General features: G+C 43.2%; 1 long non-coding RNA gene across 3 annotated transcripts in view; it reads left to right on the forward strand.

The window, feature by feature from the left end:
- Positions 1-17243, forward strand: part of LOC125452866 (uncharacterized) — a 129097-nt gene that overhangs the window by 59542 nt on the left and 52312 nt on the right. For 2 of the 3 annotated variants that reach the window (XR_009445696.1, XR_007247620.2), the window contains 3 exons: positions 5560-5696; positions 6677-6758; positions 7129-7277. This is a non-coding gene — a long non-coding RNA (uncharacterized LOC125452866). The remainder of the gene's footprint in view (positions 1-5559; positions 5697-6676; positions 6759-7128; positions 7278-17243) is intronic. The other variant, XR_009445697.1, reaches the window with a different exon arrangement.

Consider the following 17243-nt stretch of genomic DNA (forward strand, 5'->3'; position numbering starts at 1 on the left):
GGGTGGGGTGTGAGGGATGTGTCGCGGGAAATGCGGGAGACGCGGTCAAGGGCGTTCTCAATCACCGTGGGGGGGAAGTTGCGGTCCTTAAAGAACTTGGACATCTGGGATGTGCGGGAGTGGAATGTCTTATCGTGGGAGCAGATGCGGCGGAGGCGGAGGAATTGGGAATAGGGGATGGAATTTTTGCAGGAGGGTGGGTGGGAGGAGGTGTATTCTAGGTAGCTGTGGGAGTCGGTGGGCTTGAAATGGACATCAGTTACAAGCTGGTTGCCTGAGATGGAGACTGAGAGGTCCAGGAAGGTGAGGGATGTGCTGGAGATGGCCCAGGTGAACTGAAGGTTGGGGTGGAAGGTGTTGGTGAAGTGGATGAACTGTTTGAGCTCCTCTGGGGAGCAAGAGGCGGCGCCGATACAGTCATCAATGTACCGGAGGAAGAGGTGGGGTTTGGGGCCTGTGTAGGTGCGGAAGAGCGACTGTTCCACGTAACCTACAAAGAGGCAGGCATAGCTGGGGCCCATGCGGGTGCCCATGGCCACCCCCTTAGTCTGTAGGAAGTGGGAGGAGTCAAAAGAGAAGTTGTTGAGTGTGAGGACGAGTTCCGCTAGGCGGATGAGAGTGTCGGTGGAGGGGGACTGGTCGGGCCTGCGGGACAGGAAGAAGCGGAGGGCCTTGAGGCCATCTCCATGCGGAATGCAGGTGTACAGGGACTGGACGTCCATGGTGAATATGAGGTGTTGGGGGCCAGGGAATTGGAAGTCCTGGAGGAGGTGGAGGGCGTGGGTGGTGTCACGGACATAGGTGGGGAGTTCCTGGACCAAAGGGGAGAAAATGGAGTCCAGATAGGTGGAGATGAGTTCGGTGGGGCAGGAGCAGGCTGAGACGATGGGTCGACCAGGGCAGGCAGGTTTGTGGATTTTGGGAAGGAGATAGAAACGGGCCGTGCGGGGTTGGGGAACAATGAGGTTGGAGGCTGTGGGTGGGAGGTCCCCTGAGGTGATGAGGTCATGAATGGTGTTGGAGATGATGGTTTGGTGCTCGGGTGTGGGGTCATGATCGAGGAGGCGGTAGGAGGTGGTGTCGGAGAGTTGGCGTCTGGCCTCGGCGATGTAGAGGTCAGTACGCCATACTACCACTGCGCCACCCTTGTCTGCGGGTTTGATGGTGAGGTTGGGGTTGGAGCGGAGGGCTGCCCGTTCTGCGGGGGAGAGGTTGGAGTGGGTGAGAGGGGTGGAGAGGTTGAGGCGGTTAATGTCTCGACGGCAGTTGGAGATGAAGAGGTCGAGGGAGGGTAGGAGGCCTGGGGGTGGTGTCCAGGAGGAGGACTTGTGTTGGAAGCGGGTGAAGGGGTCAGTGGAAGGAGGGTTGGGTTCCCGGTTGAAGAAGTAGGCATGCAGGCGAAGACGGCGGAAAAACTGCTCTATGTCCGACCGTGACTGGTATTCGTTGATGTGTGGTTGTAGGGGGACAAAGGTGAGCCCCTTGCTCAGGACTGACCGTTCGTCCTCAGTCAGTGGGAGGTCTGGGGGGATGGTGAAGATTCGGCAGGGCTCAGGGTGGCTGTCTCCTCTGGGGTTACAGGCTGTGGAGGTTGTGGGCGGAGCGATGATGTCGTCGGCCGTGGGCGGGGTTCCGTCGGCCGTGGCCGGGGTTCCGTCGGCCATCGACCCCACACCCAAGACATTTTTCCATCCCCACCCCTGTCTGCTTTCCGGAGAGACCACTCTCTCCGTGACTCCCTTGTTCGCTCCACACTGCCCTCCAACCCCACCACACCCGGCACCTTCTCCTGCAACCGCAGGAAATGCTACACTTGTCCCCACACCTCCTCCCTCACCCCCATCCCAGGCCCCAAGATGACATTCCACATTAAGCAGAGGTTCACCTGCACATCTGCCAATGTGGTATACTGCATCCACTGTACCCGGTGCGGCTTTCTCTACATTGGGGAAACCAAGCGGAGGCTTGGGGACCGCTTTGCAGAACACCTCCGCTCAGTTCGCAACAAACAACTGCACCTCCCAGTCGCAAACCATTTCCACTCCCCCTCCCATTCTCTTGATGACATGTCCATCATGGGCCTCCTGCACTGCCACAATGATGCCACCCGAAGGTTGCAGGAACAGCAACTCATATTCCGCCTGGGAACCCTGCAGCCATATGGTATCAATGTGGACTTCACCAGTTTCAAAATCTCCCCTTCCCCCACTGCACCACACAACCAGCCCAGCTCTTCCCCCCCACCCACTGCATCCCAAAACCAGTCCAACCTGTCTCTGCCTCCCTAACCGGTTCTTCCTCTCACCCATCCCTTCCTCCCACCCCAAGCCGCACCCCCAGCTACCTACTAACCTCATCCCACCTCCTTGACCTGTCCGTCTTCCCTGGACTGACCTATCCCCTCCCTACCTCCCCACCTACACCCTCTCCACCTATCTTCTTTACTCTCCATCTTCGGTCTGCCTCCCCCTCTCTCCCTATTTATTCCAGTTCCCTCCCCCCATCCCCCTCTCTGATGAAGGGTCTAGGCCCGAAACGTCAGCTTTTGTGCTCCTGAGATGCTGCTTGGCCTGCTGTGTTCATCCAGCCTCACATTTTATTATCTTGGAATCTCCAGCATCTGCAGTTCCCATTATACCTGAATAAATCATATTTTGTAAGTATTCTATTGGGCTCAATGGTTAGCACTGCTGCCTCACAGGGCTAGGAACCTGAGTTTGATCTCACCGTCAGGTGACCATCTGTGGAGTTTACACATTTTTCTCGTAACTGTGGGGTTTCCTCTCGGTGTTCTGGTTTCTTCCCACAGTCCAAAGATGTGCACGTTAGATTGATTTGCCATGCTAAATTGCCAACTGCGTCTGTGGATATGCAGGCTAGGTGGAATGGCCATGGAAAATTACAGAGATATGGTAGGGAGGTGGGTCTGGCTGGGATGCTTTTTGGATGGTTGGTGTGGACTCACTTTGGAGTAATGCCCAAATAGCCTGCTTCCACACTGTAGGGATTCTATGAATTAGAATTTGAGTGTGGAAAAGCAAAATAAATTGTATTGCTGTTAAATATAATTCCAGCAACTCACAGACCTTTGGATCTTTTAAAATCCTCTTACCCAACATTATTTTTGCCCTCATACCCTACCTTTTTATATTAATGTTGAGAATTTTCAAGGTGTGCCTTTGCACCCCGAAACAAATCGAAGACATTTTCTTGATCAGCAACAAACAGATTAATTAACAGAAACTTTTAATAACCTTGGAACTGTCCCAAGTTCCATTCCTTTATGGGTGTCTAATTTAGTTTCAGATCTTAGGTAAGATTAACGTGTCTGCTTAAATAATAGGAAACATAGCCAATTACCCAAAAGAAATTATCTGCTGAGTAAGCACGAAGAGGTTAATGAAAATGATTCCAGGAATATGAGAAGCTTCACTTAAAATTGGAACTATTTTCCTTGGAGTGGAGAAGGAGATTTGATAGAAGATTTTAAAATCATGAGGAGTAAAGACAAAAGACAGGAAGAAACTATTTCTGTTTGCACGAGGATTGTTAATTAGAGGGCACAAATTTAAAGAGTTTTGCAAAATCAAAAAAATGTGATATGAGAAAATACTTTTGGACACAACCAGTGGTTTGGGTCTGGAATGCACTGTCTGATGGTGTAATGGATGCAGATTTAACGCAGGCATTAAGGGAGCATTAGATTCTTATTTATATAGAAACAGAGTGCAGGGCTATGGGGAAAAAAATCAGAAGATTGGCGCTGAGCCAGTGTTCTCAGAGAGCTGATGCAATATGATGACTTAAATGGCCTTCTTCTGTAGTGAACATTCTGCAATTTTGTTATTCTACCTTCCCAACCGTTTTGCTCATTCTTTAAAGTTATCAGTATTGATTTACACTTTCGAGACAATCTGGAATTGAGACACAAATTGTGCCTGAAATTCTGCCATTACTCCAAAGTAATGTGCAAAGTTTCTGCAAAATTCATTAATGAATTTGAGTTAAATCTCTCATGAACAAATGCAAATATACAGTATGACAGAATAGAAATACTTCTTTTTTAACTACAATAGAAAACTTAGATTTTTTTAAAAAGCAATCCTATGTACATTATTATTGCAGCTGAAATATGCTTAAAACAAAATATTTTAACATGAAAACTAGCCCGTAATCCATGATGTACATGACTTGAAAACAAAAGCTAATTATTTACTAGTTTTATGGATGAATACTATTTAGTTCCTTAACTTTATACATTATCATTGACAAGTTTCAAGATGTGCCTCCGCACCCAAAAACAAATTTAAGACTTTTTTCTTGAAGAGCAACAAACAGATTAATTAACAAAAACTTATAATACTCATTATTTTGATCTAGGGACCTAGTCAGTTTTATGGGTTGACTCAGCAACCAGTATGATGCTTTTTGAATCATAGAATCAGGAAATCATGAAATGATGCAGCACAGGAAAACAAAATCAGCCCATGCTAGATACAGAATCCCTACAGTGTGGAAACAGGCACTTCGGCTCAACAAATCCACACCAACCCTCAGAACCATGTTTCTGCTGGCTCTCAAAAAAAGCAGGGAGTCAGTTTGGACATCTGGTTTTTTATGCACAGTAATGCCACGACATAGTTTCAATTCTTAGCTGAGATTACCACGAAGGCTCAACCTTGTCCCCTTACTTAAGGTATGGTGACCCTCAGGTTAAACTGCCACCAGTTATCTTGCAGCCCTATGATCCAGTGGGACTACAGTAAATTTGTTTGTTTTACAAGGGCAGTACAGATAGTCCCATTCCCAATATTGTAATTTCTTTTTAAGTTCTGTCGCTGTTCCATATTGAAAGCTCTGATTGAACCAAATTACAGGCAGCACATCCCAGGTCCTAGCCACTTGCTGCATACAATTTTTGTCTTCATGTCACTATTTGTTCTTTTGCCAATTACCTTAAATTGGAGCTCTCTGGCTTTTAGCACTTCCACCAATGGAAATAATTTTGTTTCTTCTACTCATTATACAGGCTTCTTAAGATTTTGAACAACTCACAAATTTCCTCTCAACATTCTCTTCCATAAGGATAATACATGCAACCTTTCTAATCTATGCAAGTAATTGAAGCTTATCATTCCTGGAACCATTCTCAAAATGTCTTTTCCGCATTCCCTCTAAAGCCCTCACATCTGTTCTATTGCCCAGAGCCTAGAATTAGATAGTGCAGGTGAGTCTGAACCAGACTTTTATAAATGGTTATTAGAACTTCCTTAATTTTATATGCCATTCCTCTTTTATGTAAAGTCCTAATCCTTTTGAACCACTTTCTCAACTTGCCCTACAGTCTTCAATGATTTGTGGATATATAATCCAGATCCCTCTGCTCCTGCATCCTTTTTATAGACGAGTGTATGGAATTAGAAGCCTGTGTGTGAAAGTATATACATTACATATATAGTTGATCTGTTTTTGCATACACAATTACGCCTAACACTATATGTAAATATTATAGGTATCATACTTTAATAACATCAATATATTTATTTATTTTATATGTAGGCTTGTGGTCTGAATTTATATTGGCTGTCCTCATTCTTGACTAAGAAAGGGGCAAAGGATAAACCAGGAAACTACCAACCTGTCAGCTTGACATCAATATTTGGAAAACTGATGGAAAAGCCATAATGTATGATAAGGTAAATATATGTTTAGTGAAAATAAATTAATATTTGACAGTCAATATTGCTTTGTCAAGGGATAATCATGTATGACAAATTTAATTGAGTTACTAAAGGTGACTCAGGCTGTGGACGAGGGAATTGCTGTGAATATTTGGACTTTCAGAAAGCGTGGTGGCACATGGTAGGTTGCTTAACAAATTAGAAACATTTGAGATTGATAGGTCCTTAGCAGCATGGATAAGAAGTTGTCTAAAAGATAGGAAACAGAGGGTATGTTGTAGGTGGGCATTTCTCAAATGGAGAGGAGTTGAAAGTGGTATTCCTCGGGGTCAGTGTTGGCACTCTTTTTCTGATTTATCTAAACAATTTGGAGATGGGCATTGAGGCAAAATCTCCAAATTTGTAGATGATACTAAGCGGGGGGGAGCAGTGAATTATGAGGGTGATACTGAGTGACTTCAGAGGAACATTGACAAGTTGGCCAATTTATCAGACACCTAGCAAATGAATTTCAAAGCAGCAAAATGTGAGGTAGTGCATTTTGGTAAAAGAAACATGGAGAAACGAAATAGGCTTAATGGTGCAACTCTGAAGTGTGTACAGAAGCAGAGGGAACACAGCGTTTACGTACGTAATTCTCTGAAGGTGGTCAGGCAAGTTGAAACAAGTGTTAAAAATGCTTAATATCCTTGAGTTTACAAATAGAGGAATAGGGTATAAAAACAAGGAAGTGATGAGACACATCTACAAATCAATGGCCAGACCAATTTCGGAGTATTGTGTTTAATTCTGGGCACCTGATGTAAAGAGGGATGTTAAAACTCTGGAGAGGATTCAAAGTAGATTTACTAGAATGATACCAGAATGTGGAATTCTAGATACAAGGAGTGATCAGAGAAATTAGGTGTATTTTCCTTGGAGCAGAAAAGATTAAGAGGTGACAGAATTGAGGTGTTCATAATTATGAATAATTTTGACTTTTTTTTCATTCACAGGATGAGGACGTTGCTGGCTAAGCAACATTTATTGCCCATCCCTAATTGCCCAGATGGCAGTTAAGAGTCAACCACATTGCTGGTAAAAAAGGATATTCTGTTTCCACTATTTGGTATATCAGTAATTAGGGGTCGCAATTTCAAGATTGCTAGCAAGAGACCTAGGAGTGAGATGAGAAGAAACTTTTTTCACTCAGAGAGTTGTTAGGGTTTGGAATGCATTGTCTGGGAGAATGGTGGAGGTGGGCTCCATAGAAGACGTCAAAAGAGAGCTGGATTTAAATTTTGGGAGTGCTGAATTTAAAGGGCTGCAGGATTAGGTCTAAAGAATGGAATTACCTGGGTAGCTCTTTCAGAAGCTTGTACAAACATGATGGGTCAATTGACCTCCTACACTGTAAAATAAGAATTATTCTTCATATCTCTAAACCCTTGTCTGCATTCAATTTCAGCTGTCTCTTGCCTTGACATTCCTTAATGGATATCCCTTCAGTTCATGGCATCACCACAATGCGTAGCCTCATTGCAAGGCCTTACTATTTCTCACATCAGCTGCCATATATCAGTGAGATGAAGGCTCTTCTTGCAGCTAAGGAACTGGGTAAGTTCATTTTTCTTAGTGTGAGCAGTGGAGAACACTGTCACTTGGCCTTGGACCTCAAAATATAGGACAAAGAAATTTCTTTTGTTTTGGGATTTTAATGCTGATTTTTTTATCAGTCTTATATATTAAATTTTTAGTTCCTACATTCACATAAATGTAAAGTAATTGTATATTGAATGGGAGCAAAGGTTATTAGTGGGTTGTGAGGGGATGGCCTGTAATTGGAAAAATGAAGAAAGACATACATAGCACTGTAACACATCCTAGAGTGTTTTACAATCAACTGCCTCCAGTTAATCAGTCAGCTCCAGCTACCTTTCGTAAACTGAGAATGAATGAATGAATGAATGGCCAATTATTCTATTTTTCATGGTATTAATTGAGGAAGAATATTAATCAGGACACCTGGAACACTTTCTGCTCTTCCTCAAATTAATTTAAATTTAAAATTCTGAAATAAGCTTATAATTAGCATAGGGTTATCTTTAAGGTAGTGCTAGTGGAAAAAATCCAAAGAAATCTGAATGTATTTCTGTGCTTGGCCAGCTCTGGGCCAAGAAACTTTGATCTGATAATATGGGTAGTTTGGAAAGAAAGAAATTACTTCAACACTATCAAGAAATGGCCTATAAATGCTTAAAATTCTTAGCCTTGAATTAATTATTCACCCATTCATTCCACTGATTTGTTTAGTATAGAGGGTGTTGCATTATAGAACATAGAACAGTACAGCACAGAACAGGCCCTTCAGCCCACAATGTTGTGCCGACCATTGGTCCTCATGTATGCACCCTCAAATTTCTGTGACCATATACATGTCCAGCAGTCTCTTAAATGACCCCAATGACCTTGCTTCCACAACTGCTGCTGGCAACGCATTCCATGCTCTCACAACTCTCTGCGTAAAGAACCTGCCTCTGACATCCCCTCTATACTTTCCACCAACCAGCTTAAAACTATGACCCCTCGTGCTAGCCATTTCTGCCCTGGGAAATAGTCTCTGGCTATCAACTCTATCTATGCCTCTCATTATCTTGTATACCTCAATTAGGTCCCCTCTCCTCCTCCTTTTCTCCAATGAAAAGAGACCGAGCTCAGTCAACCTCTCTTCATAAGATAAGCCCTCCAGTCCAGGCAGCATCCTGGTAAACCTCCTCTGAACCCTCTCCAAAGCATCCACATCTTTCCTATAATAGGGCGCCCAGAACTGGACGCAGTATTCCAAGTGCGGTCTAACCAAAGATTTATAGAGCTGCAACAAGATCTCACGACTCTTAAACTCAAGCCCCCTGTTAATGAAAGCCAAAACACCATATGCTTTCTTAACAACCCTGTCCACTTGGGTGGCCATTTTAAGGGATCTATGTATCTGCACACCAAGATCCCTCTGTTCCTCCACGCTGCCAAGAATCCTATCCTTAATCCTGTACTCAGCTTTCAAATTTGACCTTCCAAAATGCATCACCTCGCATTTATCCAGGTTGAACTCCATCTGCCACCTCTCAGCCCATCTCTGCATCCTGTCAATGTCCCACTGCAGCCTACAACAGCCCTCTACACTGTCAACGACACCTCCGACCTTTGTGTCGTCTGCAAACTTGCTGACCCATCCTTCAATCCCCTCATCCAAGTCATTAATAAAAATTACAAACAGTAGAGGCCCAAGGACAGAGCCCTGTGGAACCCCACTCACCACTGACTTCCAGGCAGAATATTTTCCTTCTACTACCACTCGCTGTCTTCTGTTGGCCAGCCAATTCTGTATCCAAGCAGCTAAGTTCCCCTGTATCCCATTCCTCCTGACCTTCTGAATGAGCCTACCATGGGAAACCTTATCAAATGCCTTACTGAAGTCCATATACACCACATCCACAGCTCGACCCTCATCAACTTTTCTAGTCACATCCTCAAAAAACTCGATAAGGTTTGTAAGGCATGACCTACCCCTCACAAAGCCGTGTTGACTGTATTTGATCAAGCCATGCTCTTCCAGATGGTCATAAATCTTATCCCTCAGAATCCTTTCTAACACCTTGCAGACGACAGACGTGAGACTTATGGAAGATGAAACAGGCTTTTACCTTTAAGACAGTACATGACATCATGGCATGTGATGTTCCAGTTTAGAAGCACCTATTTCACCTTCAGTTACAGTCTCAATGTAGTGGAGTCAGTGAGTTGTGTATATGTAATATATAGTAACATCAGTAAACACAAAGCCCAGACAGTGGGAATAGTCTTTTCAGGGCTTGAGTGGTGTGGGCTATGGTGAGATATAGGCAGAATTAAGTGAAAATCATAAAATACAATAAAAGCCTCTTGAGAAGGAAGACAATGAATTGACATTTCCCTCTCATTTCTGTCTGTGTTATTCTTTAATCCAGGGATAAATCTGGTTGACAAGTGATCCTTACCTGTACACTGTACACTGTACACTGTACACTGTACACTGTACACTGTACACTGTACACTGACTGTGGCCAACCAGCTCAGTCAGTCCTCTGAGTGAAGAGATTCTAAATCCCCTGTTAATATTGGTCAACTTAGGCATCCTGATTGGGCAAAGTTGACCATCCCAATCAAGGATATCAAATGCACCTGGTTCCAATCATAATAATCCTGAAGACACTTGCCTAATTCCACAAACGTTTTGGATAGAGGGTAAAGAGATACTAACCTCTGCAAGATAATAAAGTGTGAAGCTGGATGAACACAGCAGGCCAAGAAGACCATGAAGGGTCTAGGCCCGAAACGTCAGCTTTTGTGCTCCTGAGATGCTGCTTGGCCTGCTGTGTTCATCCAGCTTCACACTTTATTATCTTGGATTCTCCAGCATCTGCAGTTCCCATTATCACTATTACTAACCTCTGCAATTGAGCCAATGAGGTTGGATGTATGTTTTTTATTCAGTCACAAAATGTGAGTTTTTTTAAAATCAACTTGTTCAGAGATGTTACTGCTCACTTCTAGCGCAGGTGGGATTTGAACCGGGGCGTCCCAATCCAGGGTTAGGGACACCATCCCTGCACAACAAATGGATATTTATATGCCCATCCCTAATTGCATAGAGGGCAATTATATGCAGTTATAGAGTCACAGGTAGGCCAGATCTGGTAGGTTTCTTTCTTAAAGTGAATTAGTGAACCAGATGTGCTTTTAAAATGATTAATAGACATTGTCACCATGAGACTCTTAATTTCAAATTGTTATTGAATTCAAATTCCACCATCTACCATAAAGGATTTGAACCAAAGTCTACAGAACACGACACACGTTTCTGGATTACAAGATCAAGTGACAACATCGCTAGGCCATCAGCTCCCCTAAATTGAGAGGCTCTTCTTTTTCTCATCTGCCTTTTGAAAATTGAAGTGTTGAATGACTGAGACGGGGAGCTGGTTTTAATGGGAAGAAGTAATATTTTCCATCCATTGGGTTTTGTGATACTGAGAAGCATATCTGCCTGGATCTTTGTCACTCCTAAGAAGTTAAATAAATCTTCTACATTGTTTCCTGCAAGGAAATCTCAAACTACAGATTATTTCCTCTATAGTTTATCTTGCAAATTATAAATCTCAATAATTAATATCTCACTTTTGAGGGCAATTTAGCAAGGAACTGATCAGTTATTTTCCTAATTTTAAAAATTCTTTCAAAAACATCTGATATTTATGAAGACAGATTATTGAGCCTTAGTTACACTTTCAAGATGTGGTTTTTAATTTTCTTTTTAAAAATCATGCTTTGATGCAAGTGTTGCTGGCATGGGTGATACCTATAGTTTGTCCCAAATTATTGGAAGTACTTTTTCAGACTTTTTAATGGTTTGATGCAAGTGAACAACTTGATAGATCATTTCATTTGTGATTAAGAGTAAAATAGCCGCCAATTCATTATCACCTGTCTTAAATTATCACCAAGCTAAAATCTAGCTCAGCCTAACACAAGTGGAACAATAATGCATAGCTGCAATGAAAATGGACTAGAAATCCAGAAACCAAAGCTGTTCTTGAGACATAAGTTCAAATCCTACAACGTCATATGGTGAAATTTGAATTCAATAAAATCTTGATTAAACAAGAAACAATACAGCTCAGGCCCTTTGGCCCTCTAAGGCTGTGCTGACACATTTTGCCCTTCCACTTACAGGATCCATAACTCGCTATTCTGTTCCTATTCATGTATTTGTCCAGGTGCCTCTTGAATGCTGCTACTGTATCTGCTTCCACCAGCTCCTTTGGCAGCTTGTTCCAGGCACTCATCACACTTGTGTGAAAAATGTATCTTGCACATCTCTTTTAAACTTCCCCCCTCACCATTAAAAAGTCTGGAATTGATTCCAACCTTGGGTAACTGTCTGTATGGAGTTTGCACATTTTCCCTGGGTCTGTGCAATGCTCTGGTTTCTTTCCACAGTCCAAAAATATGCAGATTAGGTAGATTAGCCATGGCAAATGTGGAGTTACAGGAATAGGGTGTAGAAGTAGATGTGGATGAAATGCTCTTCAGAGGGCTAGTGGAGACTTGATATACCGATTGGCCTCTTCAGCACGATAGGGAGTCTATGATTCTATGATTTCCAAGGTTGACTATGCACTGCAGCAATCAACATCCTGTTTGGTGGCCACTTGTTGTGAAGGATTTCAGGCTATTGATGGACACTCTGTGCTCCCTTGCTGGAGATACAAAGTGGACATAGCCATGAACGAGCATGTGGCAGTAAGTCCAAATGACATCCTTGACTTCCTGTTCCAACATGGAATCATATAATCCCTACAGTGCAGATGCAGGCCATTCTGCCCATCAAGTCCACACTGACCCTCTGAAGAGGAGTATCCTACCTAGTCCCATGACCCTATCCTATCCCTGCAACCCTTCATTTCCCATGGTTAGGCCACACAGCCTGCACCTCCCTGGACATGATGGGCAAATTACCATGGACAAACTACCTAATCTACACATGCATCATTAGGAGGAAATCGCACTGACATGGGGGGCCGTGCGTGAAAGACCCACACAGACAATTGCCCGAGGCAAGCCTGAGGGATTGAAGGGAAAGTAGATTTTACGATCAGTAAATCAGAAGGGAAGCACAGAGACACATAAATGAACACGATGGTACTAATGGGCTGAAGCATATTTATTTCAATGCAACAACTATTATAGGTAAGGCAGATGACTGATCAGTAAATGGGACTGTGATGTTTTGGCCATTAGAGACATTGACGAACAATTACATAGGCAACTTTGGAAAGGTGCAATAAAAACAGAGTTGTCATAGTGGGTGACTTTAACTTCTCAAATAATGACTGGGACTCACTTAGAGCAAAAGGCTTAGGCAGGGTAGATTTTATTAAGTGCATCTAAGAGAGTTTCTTGCAACAGTATGTGGAATGCTTAACTAGAGGAGGGGCAAACATGGGACTTGTATTGACCAATCAGCCTTTCAGGACAGCATTTTGGAAACAGTGATCACAACTCCTTAAGTTTTAAGATAGCTATGAATAAGAACATGTCAGATCTTACAGCAAGTTATTAAATTGGGGGAGGACAAATTATGTCAGTTTTATGCAGGAGCCAGGGAGAGTTAATTTGGAGGAGCTGTTATCAGGTAAGTCCACATTTGACATGTGGCAATTGTTTAAAGATCTGCTGAGTTCAGGACTGGCATTTCCAGTAAGGAGGAAGAACAAGGATGGCAAGGTAAAAAGGAGAAAAGCAGCATAAGGTTTAGGAAGCTAAAATCAGACAAGGCTGGTGAGGATTCAAAAGAAATCAAACAGATAATTTGGTGAGCAAGGAGGATCCATGAAATGACCTTAAGCAAGTATGGTTAAAGAGAATCCCAAGGCATTTTATACAAACATTAAAATCAAGAGGATAACTAGGAAGAAGGTAGGATCACTGAAGGATAGAGGAGGGAACTTGTGCTTGAAGGCAAAGGATGTGGGTGGAATAAATACTTTGCATCTGTGTTAACCCAGAAGAAGGATATGGAGGACGGTGAGATTTGTGTGGAGCATGCTAATATGCTAGGGCACGTTGAGATCAAGAACGAAATGTTGTTGAGTCTTTAGAAGAGCATTAAGGCGGATCAGTACTGAGGCCTACTGACATCTACCCCAGGTTATTGAGAGAGGCAGAAGAGGAGATTGTTGGGGTCTTGACTAAGATCTTAGTATCCTCACTAGCCACTGGAGAGGTCCCTGAGGACTGGAAGTAGTTAATGTTATTCCTCTGTTCAAGAAAGGAAATTGGGACTATCCAGGAAATACAGACCAGGTGGGTCTCTCATTGGTGGCTGGGAAGCTATTGGAGGGATTCCTAAGGATAGGATTTATGTGCATTTGGTTAAGCTTCGTTGACCTGTCTGTCTCCTCTCCACTACCTTCTCCTTTATCTATCTTCTATTCGCCTCCCCATTTCTCCCTATTTATTTCAGAATCCCCTTCCCCTCCCCCATTTCTGATTAATTTGTCACTCAGTTCTAATGGAAGCTGATATTGGCATGGCTGGATCAATGATTACAGAACCAGTCTTTGCCAAAATTCGCTCTGAGCTTCAACCCTTAAACTTACATAAGACCTTCACTACACTGGTTAAGCATTGCCTAATTACAGACAGTTAGCATGGCTTTGTGCGGGATAGATCATGTCCCACTAACTTGCTTGAATTTTTCGAGCAAGTGACAAAGATGATCAATGAGGCTAGATGTGGAGGTTCTGGTGTTGGATTGGGATTAGTTCAATTTGGCATCATGCTTGGCACAGCATCGTGGGCCAAAGGGCCCATTTCCTGTGCTGTATTGTTGTATGTTCCACGTTCTCTGGTTTAATCCCCCATTATTAAACTCAGTGGTGATTTTTTACTTATTATATTTTCACATGCACGGTTAGAAAGCAGTCCTGTATGACGTGTTAAACAATATTTCCTTATCCTTTTATCTTCTGCTCTAGTCAATTAAAATTAAGGTGGTTAACATCTCCCATAATTATCATTCCATTAATTTGTTGATTATTTGCTTATCCTCCCTCATTTCCCCATTCCTCCCTCATTCAATGTTAAGTTGCCTGTAGATGAACCCTAATCAATGATTGTGCCATTGAGTCACAGAGTCATATAGCTTAGAAACAGGCCCACCATGTCAATACTGACCAACAAACACCAAACTATATTAATCCCATTTAATTCCACTTGGTCCATAGCCTATTATGTCCTGGCATTTAAGTACTCACCCAGATGCTTCTTAAATGTTGTGAGAGAACCCGCTTCTACCAATCTCTCAGGCAGCACGGTCTATTTTTCCACTAATTTCTGGGTGAGAGACCAACTTTGTCCTTCGATTTCTTCTAACCATTTACTCCTCACCTTAAAGCTATGTTCTCTGGTCTTAAATACATCTCCCCAATGTATGCCACTCATCATTTTGTATACTTCAGTCAGATCCTCCTTCAGCTTCCTCTGTTCCAGGGAAAACAAACTCAGCCTATTAAGAATCTCTTCATAACTCAGACATTTTATCCCAAGCAATATCTAAGAGTACAATCACATCCTTCTGATGAGTATGGCAACTAGAACTGCACACGGTATTCCATCTGTGGTCTAATGAATGCTCTATAAATTTGCAACAAGACTTCCCTGCTGCAATATTTGCACTCCAACTAATAAAGATAAGCATCTGTTATACCTTCTTCACCTCTCTATTGACCTGTGCTGACACCTCCAGGGACCTATGGACTTGTACACCTAAGTCCCTTTGTTCCTCATTACTCCCTAGGGGCATACCATTCATTTTGTAAATCCCTCTCTTAATTAGACTTATTAAAAGGCATCATCTGACACTAATTGGGAGTAAATTCCATCTGTCATTGCTGTGCCCCATTTCCCAGCTGATCATTATCAGACTGTAGACTGAGATCATCTTCCTCACTATCAACAACGCCATCAATTTTTGTATCATCTGCAGACTTACAAATTATACTTTATGCATTCACATCCAAGTCATTAATGGAAATAACAAACATCAAGGTTCCCATCACTGAGCATTGTGGTACACCATTGGTTGCAAGCTTCCAATCACGTAAACAATCCTCCAGCATCACCCTATGGCTCCTATTTGCAAGCCAACCTTGGATCCAATTTGCCAACATGCCTTGGATCCCATGGGCTCTTATCTTTTGGACCAGCCTTCTACGTGGCAACTTGTCAAAAGCCTTACTGAAGTCCATGTAAACTGTATCAGCTTCTCTACCCTTATCAATATATTTAGTTACTTTTATGAGAAACTCAATTAAATTGGTCAGGGAGGATCTCCTTCTAACAAATCTGTGCTGATGATTTCTGATCAATCCCTACCTTTCCAAGTGTTGATTAATCTGGTCTCAGAATTTTTTTCAATAACTTCCCTACCACTGACATCAAACAAAGTGATCTGTAATGACCTGGTCTATCCATGCAAATTTTCTTGAACAAGCCAACCACATTAGTCATCTGGCATTTCACATGTGGTCAGTGAAGTATTAAATATTTCTATCAGAGTCACAGCAATCTCCTGTTTCTCCCCCCATAGCAGCTTGGGTTGCTTCTCATCAGGTCCTGGGGCTTTAAGCACCTTTATGACAGTTAAAACATCTAATAGCTCCTCCTTACTAATCTTAATATGCCCTAGAAGCTCAACATGCCAAATGAAATCTTCAGCAACACTCTTTGTCCTTTGTGAATACAAATGAGAAGTATTCTCAAACAGGTGCAGCAGGCAGTAAAGGAGGCAAATGGTATGTTAGTCTTCATTGCAAGGGGCTTTGAATAACATAGATCACAAAATCCCCAGTGTGGAAACAGGTTCTTTGGCCCTGCAAGTCCACACCAACCCTCACAGACCACAACCTGCACATCCCTGAACACTATGGGCAATTTAGCATGGTCTGTGCACCTAGCCTGCACATCTTTGGATTGTGGGAAGAAGCCCACGCAGACACAGGAGAATGTGTAAACTCCACGCAGACAGTGCCTGAGGATGGAATTGAACGCGGGCCCCTGGTGCTGTAAGACAGCAATGCTAACCACTAAGCCACCATACCACTCTAAATATAGGAGCAGGGATGTGTTGTTGCAGTTATACAGGGTTTTGGTGAGGCCTCACCTAGAATATTCTGATGAAGGGTCTAGGCCTGAAACGTCAGCACTTGTGCTCCTAAGGTGCTGCTTGACCTACTGTGTTCATCCAGCTCCACAGTTTGTTATCTTGGGCTCTCCAGCATCTGCAGTTCCCATTATCCCTAGAATATTGTGTGCAGTTTTGGTCTCCTTTTCTGAGGAAAGATGCCTTGTTCTTGAGGATACTGCTGTGAAGGTATACCAGGCTGATTCCGGGGATGGCGGGACTGAAGTATGAGGAGAGATTGACTAGGTTAGGATTGTTTTTGCTAGAGTTCAGATGAATGAGGGGGTTCTCATAGAGACTTACGAAAGGGCGGCACAGTGGCTCAGTGGTTAGCGCTGCAGCCTCACAGCCCCAGGGACCTGGGTTCGATTCCAGCCTCGGGTGACTGTGTGGAGTTTGCACGTTCTCCCCGTATCTGCGTGGGCTTCCTCCGGGTGCTCCGGATTCCTCCCACAGTCCAAAGATGTGCAAGCTAGGTGGATTGGCCATGCTAAATTGCCTGTAGTGTTCAGGGATGTGGGTTACAGGGGGATGAGTCAGTCTGAAGATTCGGGGTGGACCATTTAGGATGTAGATGAGGAGGAATTTCTTCACCCAAAGAGTGGTAGCCTGTGGAATTCTTTACCGCACGAACTAGTCGATGTCAAAACATTGAATGTATTCAAGAGGCGGCTAGACACAGCCCTTAGGGCAAATGGGAGCAAAGATTATGGGAGAAAGCAGGATTAGGCTATTGAGTTGGATGATAAACCTTGTTTGTATGAATAGCAGAGCAGACACAAAGGGCCAAATGGCCTCCT

This window comes from Stegostoma tigrinum, chromosome 4, assembly GCF_030684315.1.
Source record: "Stegostoma tigrinum isolate sSteTig4 chromosome 4, sSteTig4.hap1, whole genome shotgun sequence".
NCBI classification, from domain to species: domain Eukaryota; kingdom Metazoa; phylum Chordata; class Chondrichthyes; order Orectolobiformes; family Stegostomatidae; genus Stegostoma; species Stegostoma tigrinum.